Source organism: Ochotona princeps, chromosome 3, assembly GCF_030435755.1.
Source record: "Ochotona princeps isolate mOchPri1 chromosome 3, mOchPri1.hap1, whole genome shotgun sequence".
Lineage (NCBI taxonomy): Eukaryota > Metazoa > Chordata > Mammalia > Lagomorpha > Ochotonidae > Ochotona > Ochotona princeps.
This window is the reverse complement of record NC_080834.1, coordinates 66,222,497-66,236,145: the sequence shown is the minus strand read 5'-3', so window position 1 is coordinate 66,236,145 and position 13,649 is coordinate 66,222,497. Positions and strand designations below refer to the sequence as shown.

The window sequence follows — 13,649 nt, the reverse complement described above, 5'->3', positions numbered from 1 at the left end:
ACCTGTCCACTGAGGTACCTGACAAAGCAGCAGGTGGAGGCCGAAGTACTCGGTTCAGGCTTTTGCCATGACTGTACCCGAGCTGCTGTAGGCATTTGGGAGTGAGCTGGCAAATGGAAGGTATTTTTCCCTTTCTGTCTCTCCCTCTCATTCTGTCAATTTAGCTTTTGAATAAACAAGTAGATCTTTAAAAAAAAAAAAAAAGATGAGTACACACAGAGTTAAACAAAACTTAAATTGAAATCTGAAGTTAGGAGCTACTGATATTTGATATGAAAGACTGAAAATGTAAAAGTACTGGGTAAATAGAAATTACTATTTTAGTTACGTCTCCTAAAATATATGTACATAATTTCAAGTTAGATCAACTGTGTAAATTCTGATTGTTCTTAAATTCACAGCTGCTTTCTTTCTGCACAGCAGAGACAGAACATACACGTTCTCCCTCCCTTCCCTGACCATCCTGCTAATGCAATGATGTGCAGCTACTTTCTACACACACACAAACTTTCCCCGTTCTTCCAGAAAAGCTTTGCTTTTGCCAGACCACTTCTTTTGCATACGCAGGTAGATCTTGTCAACTAACTGAAGCTAAACTTGCCCCAATCCTCCCCAGAACATGACTTGTGTTCACCACAAAGAATACAACAGGAGAAATCACTTTTCAGCAGAATTTCATTTTTCAACAACGCAGCTGAATACACTAAAATCACCCATCTAATATTCACTATACCGGATGCTAGAAATAAATGAACTAGAGTTCCTGTTTTCAAGATCTCTCCTTTTTTGAAAATACACAAAGAAGCTTAGAAAAAAAATTTTGCTACTCCTACTTATTCATACTTTCCCCCATTATCTCCTTTCTTGTCAGAGCAGAATTTTCTCTATTTTTATATTACTAGTATACTGATACACATCTCCAAGAAATATTAATAGGTTCATAGGTGATGACCATGACACTGTTAAAATTAGCTTCACTGAGATTAAAGTTTTATATAGTAAGACCACTTTTCAGTGTGTAGTTCGATGAACTTTGGAAATGCATTCAGTTATGTAACCATCATCAAAACACATGCTAAACATTTCCATCCACACTGAAACTTTATATCATATACTTGCTGGCTTGTGACAACTTGGTCTCTCACCACAGTTTTGGTTTTCTGAAAATCTCATAAAAGCAATAATTTGGTATGTATCTTATTTCTAAATTCTTTCATTTAGAACAAGGCTTTTCAAAATATTACTCATTTTGTTGTATATGCCAGACATTCATTCTCTTTTGCTGTTAATCAGTATTTTATCATAGAATTTTACCACAAATTGTTTATCAGTTCATTAAACAACATACATTTGATTACCTTGCAATTTTTAGTTAGTGTAAATAAGTCTGTATTGGACATTCAAGTATAACACTTTGGGTGTACATACTCATGTTTTCTTGAGTGATTTAGTAAATGTATGAGTTTATAGGAAAATGTTATACTTCATTCTGTTGCCTGTTTTTCATTCATCCAATAGGCAGAATGACAGAGAAAGATCTTCCTTCTGTTGGCACACTTGCCCAGATGACAACAGTCAGGTATCGGCAATGAAGAAGCCAGGATTTCCATCCTGGTCTCCCACATAAGTAGGAGGGCCCCAATTACTTGGGTCATTCTCCACCACCTTCCCAGGCACATAAACAGGGAACTGGATCACTAGAGCATAGCAAGGACTCTTAATAGGGATGCTGATACTGCAAGTGGCGATTTAATGTATTATACTACATCACCAACACCTGCTACCTTTAACAAACAAACAAAAATTATTTTTATTTTAAAGGTCAAATTAAAGAGAAAGAAGCAGCAGCAGAGACAGAGAGATCGTCCATGTCCATCCACTGGTTTACTTCCCAAATGGCTGCAGTGACCAGTGCTAAGCCATCTAAAGCCAGGAGCTAGAAGCTTCTTTCAGATCTCCCACATAGGTGTAGGGCCCATGGACTTGAGCTATCATCCACTTCTCAAGTCATAAGCAGGGAGTTGTTATCAGAAGTGGAGCAGCTGAGACTTGAAGCAGCGTCCACATGGGATGCCAGTGCTGCAGGTAGAGGATTAGTTTTGCTCCATCACCGTGCCAGCACCCCACCCCCACCCCAGCTGCTGGTGCCTATTTTTAAACAATACATTCACTTCAATCTCTTGGCTACAGCAAAAAAGAACAAACCAAACCAAACCAGCAAACAAAATTCCCCTGTCTATATAACAACTCAAATTATTGATGCTATAGAGTAACATAATCCATTAACCAAAAAGAACTCTCAATAATTCATTATCAATAATAGCACACTTACACACATATACATTATGCATACATACTGTGAGAGATGAGGAACAGAACTCCCTGCCTGGCCAGGGAGGTGAATTACACGGTTTCAACAAAATGCTGATTACCTGTTTGGAGTAGTCAAACAAGATGTGGTCCATGGGCCAGCAGATTCCATCTCCTGGGAAGCTGGCAGGATGCAGATTCACAGCCCCCTTCTGCTGAGCCACTGAGGAAAGTCTGTGTGCTTAAGCACAACTGGAGACGGTCAGAGATTTACAGTACATCTCTGAGGGGTTTGGGCTGCACAGAGAGCAGCTTTCTGAAGGGAAATACAAGGTCATTCTAGGTTGTCAGTCACATCTTTGAAACATCTTGGAGTTTGACCTTTTAACATGTCCAATAAACAGAGCTTTCTCTAAGAATCTGGTCAGATTCTTTCAAAGATGTGACTTCGAGAAAAATTTCCCTCACTGTCATAGGGACTCTTTGTGGTTTCTTTGTAAATTCCCTGGACACAGTCCTCCGTATAGTCATTTTAGTCATAGCCTTCTATCTGCCGCCAGAATCACTGATACTGGCAGTGTTTTTGAGAGGAAATACGTATGACTCCTTTCTTCACATGACACCCACAGGACGCACACTTCATTCTGCAACTCCTGATTCACTTAAATGTGCTATTTGGAACATTCACATGATTATTCCCAATCATCGCTATTCACTTGGGCCAAAGAAGTACAGATTTTATAGCTGTAAACACACAAAACAAGTGGAGAGTATTTAGACTGGGTCAGGTCTTAAGTACCCTGTTTCAGAAAATGTAGCCATGTTTTAGAGTAAGAAAGCAAAAAACAAACAAAAAACCTTGCCAACAGCATTAGTGGAGCTGTTGGTAGCACAGGAGAACATTTGAATATTTTTCCATTGGTTTCCACCCAGCAGATTTCTGTGCCATTATGGGTGCACACTATTTACTGGTGCCAAAATAACAGTAAAGGAATGCAGGAGTATCTTTAAACACACTGTGCTTTTGCTATTCTATCTCCCTCCTCTTCCCAACTAAATGCAGGTGTTGTCAAGCTGCGATCTTAATCCTGTTGCCTAAACCCTAGCTCCCATTCCTCCTCACATCAGCTGCTCTTGTAGCAGTACCCTCTAATCCTTCTCTTAGAGCAGCCCACACGCTGTACCTGGAGTATGATTCTTGAAGCACAGCTCTCACGTGGGAACCCACCAGACAAGAAAGCCTTCACTAACCTCCTGCTGTCTGCCAAATAAACAAAAGCAGGCACACCTGCATCTCAGACTTCCATAACTTGGCACTTCCATATTCTCATCTGCTTTCCCTTCCTGTAGGTTATTCTTTGTAGGTAGCTTCATCACGATTGCCTGCCTGGAATCAAAACCCTGGGTTGGATTTCAGCTCTCGCTCTGGCCAGCTGTATGACTCTGCAAATCTACTTCACATCTTCATGACTCAGTTTTCTCAATTACAAAATGGGAAATAATGATGCAACCTAACAGTGTTGTTTTAAGTTGTGTATGCAGCACTTGGTAAGGACTCTTAATCTTGTTTTAATTTTTCTAAAACTACACACCGATTTTCACAAAAAAAAAGAAGAAAAAAAAAACACCTAGTTTCATAACATATTACCAAAGATCTTACATAACCCTGACAACTGTGTGCAAAAATAAGCTTTCTGGGTGTGCATTTGGCAAAGACCACTTGTAATGTTACCATCCTATATCAGAATGTCTGGATTTAGAGTCCTGGCTCCATTTGCAATTCCAGCTTCCTGCTAATGCATGCATGGGAGGCAGCAGATGATCCAAGTTCTTGGGTCCCTGCCACCCAAATGGGAGACCTGTATTGAGATCTAGCCTCCTGGCACCGGTTCTAACCCCGGCAGCCCCACTTCCCATCCAGCTCCCTGCCTGTGGCCTGGGAAAGCAGTCGAGGACGGCCCAAAGCCTTGGGACCCTGCACCCTCATGGGAGACCTAAAAGAAGCTCTTGGCTCCTGGCTTTGGATCGGCGCAGCACTGGCCGTTGCGGTCACCTGGGGAGTGAATCATTGGACAGAAGATCTTGCTCTCTGTCACTCCTCCTCTCTGTAAATCTGAGTTTCTAATAAAAAAATTAATAAAACTTTAAAAGAAAAAGGTATTCGAAAGAGCAATTTGTTAATAAGACTCATTTGTTAGAATTAGATGCTAGCTCTGGTTATACAACCCCATTTTCTCATTCTTTTCATAATGAAACTGCACTAAGGGTTACTAAAAACAGATTTGTAACAAGCATTTTAAATTTAGATCTTAATACAAGAAAAATACCAACTCTACAAATGATCTGATTTGTCAAACAGGTTCCATCTAACACTTACATGTGAATCTGTTACAATGTTAAAAAGGATTCATGTTTTAGGCTTGGAAGCAAACACTGTGGTGACTCAGCATGACCAATAAGATGGGTAAAGCTAGAATATTTGCCAGTCCTATACCAGAGAATAGAGGTAGAAGAATAAACACTGTGTAATAAATGGCAACAAAAGTAGTTCAAGCATACTGAACACTTACATGACAGGACAGTTTCAAATGCTTTAGATGGAAAATTCCTTTAATCCTCCAAATAACACTTCAAGAAATGTATTATTGTCAACCCTATCACGCAAATGAAGACACCAAAATAAAGAGCAGTTAGCTGTGGCACAGCTGAGACTGCAGTTGGCATACACCAGAACCCGCGTCTCTCTCATCAATATCCCACAAGGGCTCTCGAAATGCTTCTGGGTGCTCGATGGCAGCAAATGTGAAGGATGAGAGGAAAGGCAGCGGCACAAAGCATCAAGATGACGATGGGCCCAAATTCCAGTAAACTAGGATGCGGTAAGAAACAGCACCTGGCCCTCTCCCCAGCTGTGGTTCATGGCAACTCGAGCATTCGCTTAAGTCTAGTGGCTCAAGACTATGGTGGAAGTGGGTGTTGAAAACACCATGAACAATCTCATTGTGAACAGGCAGGAGTTCAAGAGATTCCCAAAAATTAGACCCCATTGCCAAATTTGCCAGCGACTGTGAAACACAATGTTCTCAGTAGAAAAATGCCCTTCACAAAAAGATCTCCAAATAAAACCATAATAAAACAAGTTCACTAGTAGATTAGTGACAGCTTCAGCACCAACATTAATTACTTAGACACTGCTAATCTCTTGACCAGAATTACACTAGAATAATCAAATTTTTACAGATATATTAACAACTTGGGCTAGTAGAAATCTCTCTGGTGAAACCTCAACAAATCAGAAAGACTGCATAGATGTTCATGGGAAACATACGTAGTTAATTCCTGGTGAGCATATAAGCACTAGACTTTCTCAGAAAAAAGTTTCAAGTTGATGTCTGATATTGACGATAGAGATTATGGGAATAATACAGAAAATAAGAAAGCTAAAAATTCCAGTGCAAACTTTGATGAAATTACTATACATTGTTGCACTTTAGAGAAACATAGAGGTAATGCTACAGAGAATATAAAGTGCCTCTTGCCCAAGGTGACACTGTTAATCATAGAACTTCTATAGCTACTTGTGATGGTGGTAATATTCTCAACTTTCATTCAGAATTGCCTTACTCCTCACTCCCATCTTGGTTTAGTTCCATCCTACAGAAAACATGTTCAGATGGAAAATAAAACACTTAAATTTCCCATAACTCCTCTTGGGAATATACTAAAAAGGATCTGGTTGTATCAACAGGTTCCTAAGCCCCAGGACCACCTGAAAACTATGACAGAAAACTGCAGGCCACTAACTACACAAGAAAGGCAAGTTTGTTTGGGGGGGGGGGGTTGTTGGTTGTTTGCTTCATTTTTTTTTTAATTAAATTTATTCATTAATTACATTGTGTTGTAATTACATAGAATCTGGGATTCTCCCCCCACCCTCCCCCCATGGTGGGTTCCTCCACCTTGTTGCATAACCATAGTTCAAGTTCAGTTGTATTTCATTTTTTTTTAACATAACCTGCTGGCAATAGAAAAACCATAGAAGAACCTTTCAGTTGCTCCAACTTAGATCCGAGTATAAAGTTCGAGTCTTTGCTTACCTGCACTTGAAGAAAGCTTCTTCCCAAACGCCCTCTGTCCCTGAAGGTGAAGAACGCAGTAACAGGAGATACTGTCTGCTCAATGCGGGGGCTTCTCTACTGGAAATGATCCAAGGCTGAAAACTGCGCTGCCTCTTTGCTTGCAAGGGCTGAAATGAAACACGCGAGGCACACAGTTGTTAAGATTGTCTCAGCTACGCAAAACAACACTTAAAGTCCTGAAAACATTTTAGAAAAACTGTATGAGTAAACTCACTTCTGATCTTAAAAAAAAAAAAAAAAAAAACCTTAAACAATAATGTAATTACCAAAATGTGAAAATGAAACAAAATAATCCAACAGCCAAACCCACAACATATATTACATTACTGTTATTCATGACTGGTTTTCCAAAAGATCCGGCTCAGTCTCCTTGAAAGAAATAACATTGAGCTCAATTAACCCAAAGCAGCCTGGTAATGAAAGAACCATCTGTCAGCTTCGCCGCCACATGCACACAGCTTCATTGTTAAATGCAGAGGTGAGAGAAGGAACTACTGCTCTGAAGACCCTCAGAAGAGGAAGAAAAGAGGGGAAGGGGCCGGATGAGGAGGAGCTCAAAAACAGCAGAAATCTAGTGAGTAAAGGGAAGGAAGCGAGTATGAATTCTCAGCACCAGCTGTGACCATTTCCTGAAACAAAACAAAATGAAACAAAAAAAACAACTCAAACTGTTCCTGTCCCAGCTGCTACAGTGTTACAGACAAAATTACTCTGATACAAAACAGATGAACAAAACCTGCAAGTTGTAAGGGTTATTTGAAAATATTCATTTTTTTTTTAATTCTTAGAAAGCAAATCAAAAGAACAAAACCCAATGTAAGATTATTTCTTTTTTAAAATCTCTGAGGCATTTAAATAGCGGCAATGTCCTGGAGGCCTGGCATGATAGCCTAGTGGCTAAATCCTTGCCTTGCATGTGCTGGGGTCCTATATGGGCGCCGGTTCGTATCCTAGCTGCTCCACTTCCCATCAGCTCTCTGTGACCTGGGTGACCCAAAGTCTTGCGACCCTGCACCCACATGGGAGACCCGGAAGAAGCTGCTGGCTCCTGGCTTTGGATCAACTCATCTCTGGCCTTTGTGGCCATTTGGGGAGTGAATCAGGGGACAGAAGATCTGTCTCTCTCTCTCCTTCTCTCTATAAATCTGCCTTTTTAATAAAAATAAATAAATAAATCTATTTTTAAAAGAGCTGTAATAGAGGGTAAACAATGCTGCTTGGATATTACGAAAATCACACAGTAACATGAAAAATTGATTCTAACCAGCAATGAAAGAAAATGTGCAAAATCAAACACATTTAGATTATTTGTGTATTAGGTAAAAGGATGCGTGAGACAAAGACCCAATCACTTGATTTGCTGAGTTAAGGATTACAGGGGATTTCTTTCTCTTAAATCATACAAATTTACAGAGAAACAGAAAAGCCTGATTTCCACATAATTCTATATTTAACCTTTAAAGTACTAAGTATAGCTGATCCACTTAGAAGCTAAAAGAAAAGTGGCACCCCTTGAGTGGCTATCACAATAGAGAAGTCTTCATCAAGAGAGAATTCTGAACATGAAGAAATTACAGACCATGATAAATTGTTGCCTCAGAATCATTTTCCAGAGGCCAGTGTTGTGGCAAGTGGTTTAAGCCTCTGCCTGCAAAGCTGAAATCTCGTAAGGTGCCAGTTCAAGTCCAGGTTGCTCCACTTCCAATCCAGCTGCCTACTAATGCACCTGGGAAAGCAGCAGAAGAGGACCAAGTGCTTGGACCCCTGTCACTCACCTGGAAGACTGAGATGAAGTCTGACCCTGGCAATTGTGGTCTTTTGCAGTGACTCAGCTGACAGAAGATTTCTCCCTCTCTTCTCTGTCCCTCTCTCTATAACTGTTCCTTTCAAATAACTAAGTCTGCTTTTTAAAGGAGAAAATATTTTCTCTTCATGTACAGAAACTATCATCCCTGTGCTTCTATAACCTTCTTCTACCCCCCCCCCCACCACCACCACCTATTACCAACTGCAATAAAGGATCAGTCACAACTTTACAGTTGGCAAGATCTTTTAAGACTTCAGTAGTTCTGGAGTAGGCATTTGGGGTGGCAGTAAAGACAGCTGCATCCCCCACTGGACGGCCTGGGGTTCCAGTCCTGGCTCTGCTTCCCATCCCAGCCTTCTGGCAATGAGCATCCTGGAGAGTGGCAGTGATAGTTTAGGTGGTAGAGTCTCTCCGCTGAGAGACCTAGGCTGAATTCCAGGCTAATAACACAGCCTGGTCCAGCCCCGGCTATTGCAGCCATTTGGACAGTAATCCAGCATATGAAATTTCCATCTCCCTCAGACCCCTGCTGTCTCCTCCTCTTTCAAATAAATACATAAAGATGATTTATACTCTGGATAAGTTAGAAAAGAAGGTTCCGTGCCTGTCATACTAGGAACAGCTGGAGATGGGAATTTAGTTACATCTGGGAAAGGTTAAATCCCAGGCAGAAACAAGATCTTCCAATCTCTTGTGAAGTGCTTAAAGCAAGAAGAATTCACCTGGTTCACAAGGCTACCAGGCGTCAAGTCAAAGATCACTGAATGCCAAATTCAAGGCGTTACATTTGAATTCAGTACCATGCAGAATTTTTTTTTTTTGAAAAGGTTTATTTTTTTTTATTACAAAGTCAGATATACAGAGAGGAGGAGAGATGGAGAAGATCTTCCGTCCGATGATTCACTCCCCAAGCGACCGCAACAGCCGGTGCTGTGCCGATCCGAAGCCAGGAGCCAAGAACTTCCTCCAGGTCTCCCACATGGGTGCATGGTCCCAATGCCTTGGGCCATCCTCCACTGCTTTCCCAGGCCACAGGCAGGGAGCTGGATGGGAAGTGAGGCTGCCGGGATTAGAGCCGGCGCCCATATGGGATCACGCCCGCCGGCCCGCAGAATGTTAATATTTAAGCTGCCTAAAGGTCATAATAAATTAATTACACTGTTAGATAGTGGGTCATTCATTACTATTTTTTTCTAGGGACCACTTGCTACAACTTTGTAGAGCAGTGCTAAACCAACTCTAATGCCTGTTGGCATCGCCCTGAGCACCTTGTTTTGATTCAGCAAGTGAGTGGCACAGATTGACGGCCTGCAAGGGCAACAAGCTCCTGGGTAATAATGAGGCTGCTAGTCTGTGGCCTAGGCTTCAGATGAGCAAAGCTATAGGGTGAATCGGGGCACTGAAATAATATTTGGGGTGGGCATTTGGTCTATTCTTGAGGTGCTGCTTGGGATGCTCACACCCCATACCTGAGAACCTGGGCTGGAATCGTGGTTCTGCTCCTGATTCCAAGCTTCCTGCTAAAACAGACCCTAGGAAGAAGCAGGCCACAGCCCACGGCCTTGAGGCCCTGCCACCCAGATGGGACGCCTGCACTGAGGTTAGGGTTTGTAGGAACTTGAATAAGGAACCAGCAGATGAGAACTCCCTGATCTCTTTCCCCGTGTGTGTGTGTGTGTGTGTGTGTGTGTGTGTGTGTGTGTTTACCTTTCAAGCAAATATATTTAAAAAGAAACTTTAAGTGCATATCATGTCTTTGAAAAAAAAAAAGATATTATTTAACCACTTGTCATTTCCCCAAGCATGGTGCAACAGTCTTCCAACTACATGATTTCACAAGTCCTCGCCAGGTCTCCACCTGATCACTCTGGCCATGTGGCTGGACCTAGCCAGAAGAGCCTTGGAGAGCTCTGTGGCACACATAGGTGCTGCCAGGCCGTATTCCTTCCCCAACTCCACTACCACCTGCAGTATTCCACAGCCTGGGTCTCCCTGACACACCCTCCCTAGAGACCCAGAGGCAGGGAGGCAGAGGTGGTGGCAGTGAAGAGGGCGGATCAGAGGGACAGGGTTGAGGGCAGCTGCTGCCTGCTTAGCTTCTAGAAGCTAGAGGTGGAGGACCAGCAGTTGGATATGGTCCATGAGGAGGAGGTTCAGGAAGAGAGGAGCCACTTCTCCCTAGGGCTTGAGGAAGCCAGCCTGACTCAGAGGAGCACCTGCTTAATATTAGTATGAGCTGCTATGCCGTACATCTTGTGTTCCCTTGGCAAAGGTGAGTTAATAGTTGCAAGCACCATTACAGAATGTTCAAGCCTTCTGTAAAAGCTCAGGATAACATCTTTTAATTATAGCAATAGCTGTCAAAACGCAACATAGGGCCTGGCGCGGTAGCATAGTGGTTAAAGTCCTCGCCTTGAACGCGCCAGGATCCCATATGGTCGTGGGTTCTAATGCCGGCAGCTCCACTTCCCATCCAGCTCCCTGCTTCCCATCCAACTCCCTGCTTGTGGCCTGGGAAAGCAGTTGAGAATGGCCCAAAGCTTTGGAACCCTGCACCCGCGTGGGAGACCTGGAACAGCTCCTGGCTCCTGGCTTCGGATTGGCTCAGCTCCAGTCTTTGCGGCCGCTTGGGGAGTGAACCATGGTAAGGAAGATCTTCCTCTCTGTTTCTCCTCCTCTCTGTACAATGCCTGCCTTTCCAATAAAAATAAGTAAATCTAGGGGGCCCGGCGGCGTGGCCTAGCGGTTAAAGTCCTCGCCTTGAATGCGCCGGGATCCCATATGGGCGCTGGTTCTAATCCCGGCAGCTCCACTTCCCCTCCAGCTCCCTACTTGTGGCCTGGGAAAGCAGTCGAGGACGGCCCAAAGCTTTGGGACCCTGTGCCCGCGTGGGAGACCCGGAGGAGGTTCCAGTCTCCTGGCTTTGGGTTAGCGTAGCACCGGCTGTTGCGGTCACTTGGGTAGTGAATCATCGGATGGAAGATCTTCCTCTCTGTCTCTCCTCCTCTCTGTATATCTGACTTTGTAATAAAAATAAATAAATCTAAAATAAATAAATAAATAAATCTTTTTTTAAAAATGCAACAGCGTTTGGACCCACAGCTGCAAGAAACAGTATACAAATTAATGATCAAGCTACAGGCAACAGGCAACAAGAGCAGGCATGATTTCTATGAAGACCCACGAAAGCACTTTGAGCTGCTGTTCAACAGCCAATCCTTTCAAGCAAAGATGTGAAACTGTCCTAGAACCTGTGTTTCATACTCTAGTTCACTTGAGATCTGATGAAGACATGTGATAATTTCAACTCATTGAAAAGAGCCTATTAAAGTTCTAGAAGAGGCAATTGTTGGATATTATTGGATATATAAAACATTTTTTTTTTCAGAAGGCAAAAGAAGGCTTCATCTAGCTTGCCAGGTGTGTATCATCTGGAAATCATTGGCTTGAGCGTCTCCCACGTTAAGGGACATCTCACAGGTTGACACTCCAAATGTACTTCAATATGCTCCTGTGGTTTCTCCCCTGAAAATCTCTTGAAGAAACAATAAGGAGGTTTCTTAGGACTGCATCTTACCAAAGATTTCCACAAAATACATAACTGCCATGTGTGCTGTTTAAGACACCAAAATCATGACCAAGTATAATTTGGAATACTTTCCTGGAGAATATGTAGAAAAAGCATCTATAATGCAGGAGAAAAAAACACTGCATTGTAAAATTCCTTCTGATGTCAAGTTTGTTTTCTTTGCTTAGTTGTCCCTTGTAAGTTGCTGGCTGGCATTTTGCACTCTGAGGCGGCATCCACTCAGAAGGCGTTATTTTGAGAAAGTGTGCTTACAGGCATAAAATTCAAATCCAGTCTTTTTAACTGAAGGGTATACTCCCAGACAAAAGGCCAACACCATTGGACACTTTCATGTATTGCCATCATATTTTGAACTTGCATTTTCTTTTTTTGTACCAGTAACACCACTAATGAGATGGTACACAGTCCTAAAATGGATAAACATTATATGTGTAAAGAGACTCTCTCCAGCAGGGTTTCTGGCCCTTGCCATGAGAGGGGCTTCTTTGCAACACTGGTTTTATTCTTTGAATGTTAATTTTATGATCATTTTATTTGACCTTCTAGTGTGATTGTTAGTACTTTACAATGGCACCGCTTCTGAATGTAATGAATTTTAGACAAATTTGAGGTTATAGAATACTTTTGCTTTGCCAGTAAGTCAATTTGGTATTCATTTGCTCATCATTTTGCCAAGTATATTTGAAAAATCATTCTCTCTTCTTTCCTCTTCTAAGATTTTATTTATTTGAAAAGTAGAGTATCTCTCACATGGAGAGAGAGAGAGAGAATCTTCCGTTTGTTGGCTGACTCCCCAAAGGTTCTCAATGGCTGGAACTGGGCCAGGTAGAAGTTAGGAGCCTGAAACTTCTGGGTCTTCAAACTGGATGTCAAGGGCTCAAGAACTTGGGTCATCTTCACTGCTTTCCCAGGTGCATTAGTAGGGAGGTTGATGGGAAGTAGAGCAACTGGGACTTGAACTGGTGCTCATATGGGATGCTGTGATCACAGGCATCAACTTACCTCAGCAGCCCCTCAGAGCTCATTTTCATGTGCAGACTTCAGTTTTAAACATATGGCTTAAAATTATACACCCTATTGTACTATAAAATTGAACAAGATCGACAATTATTTTGATAGGAATTCATGGAGTATGTGTAAATCTCTCCTAACTTCATTAAACACTGACCAAACCTTTTTTAATTTTTTTAAAAAGAAAACATCCTCTTCAGCATTGATTTCTGTCGACCTGGCCAGCCCTAGTTGTTGTGGGCGTCTGGGGAGTGAACCAGTAGATGAGAACACACACTCTCTCCCTCTCATCTATTGGCCTCTCACTCTGGCAAGTTAATAAATAAATGAATGAAGAAGTACCTGAAATTTGGAAATAATGTCTTCTTCTGAGTTTGAAACGTAACTTAAACCAAAAACCAAAGATGATGAATACCCACAGTTAATGGAGACATAGAATGCCACAGAACTCAGAAGTAACTTCTCTCAGTGATTTCTGTTATAAGACCGTGGATCTGTATATGGAGTGGCGGAAGTCTCTCAAGGTTACAATTATGGTCTTTTTCCCTCCCCAGTTGGGGCCTATGTATTTCTAACCCTAGAGTTTCACCTTCCTACCACGCACCAGGATCATGAGAATTCCTTCAATGCTTCAAACTCCCCACTTGTTTGCTGTCCTCATATTTTTCACTATTCCTCAAATGTAGCTAATAAATCAACTTACAATCTCATGGGATGCCTTTTTTGGAGAAATAAGCTGATATCTGAATATACAGCCAGCCCTGCCTCAAATTTTCAAGCTTTCTGGTGTTTC

General features: G+C 42.0%; 1 protein-coding gene across 3 annotated transcripts in view; it reads right to left on the bottom strand.

Annotated features, from left to right (window-relative positions):
* Positions 1–13,649, bottom strand: part of ST3GAL6 (ST3 beta-galactoside alpha-2,3-sialyltransferase 6) — a 64,844-nt gene that overhangs the window by 36,041 nt on the left and 15,154 nt on the right. The window contains exons 1-2 of one of the 3 annotated variants that reach the window (XM_058661786.1): positions 6,772–7,240; positions 6,408–6,556 (exon numbers count right to left, since the gene is read on the bottom strand). The gene's annotated coding sequence lies outside the window, so the exon portion shown is untranslated. Of the gene's footprint in view, positions 1–6,407; positions 6,557–6,771; positions 7,241–13,649 lie in introns of those variants that run through there. The other 2 variants (XM_058661787.1, XM_004593234.3) reach the window with 2 other exon arrangements.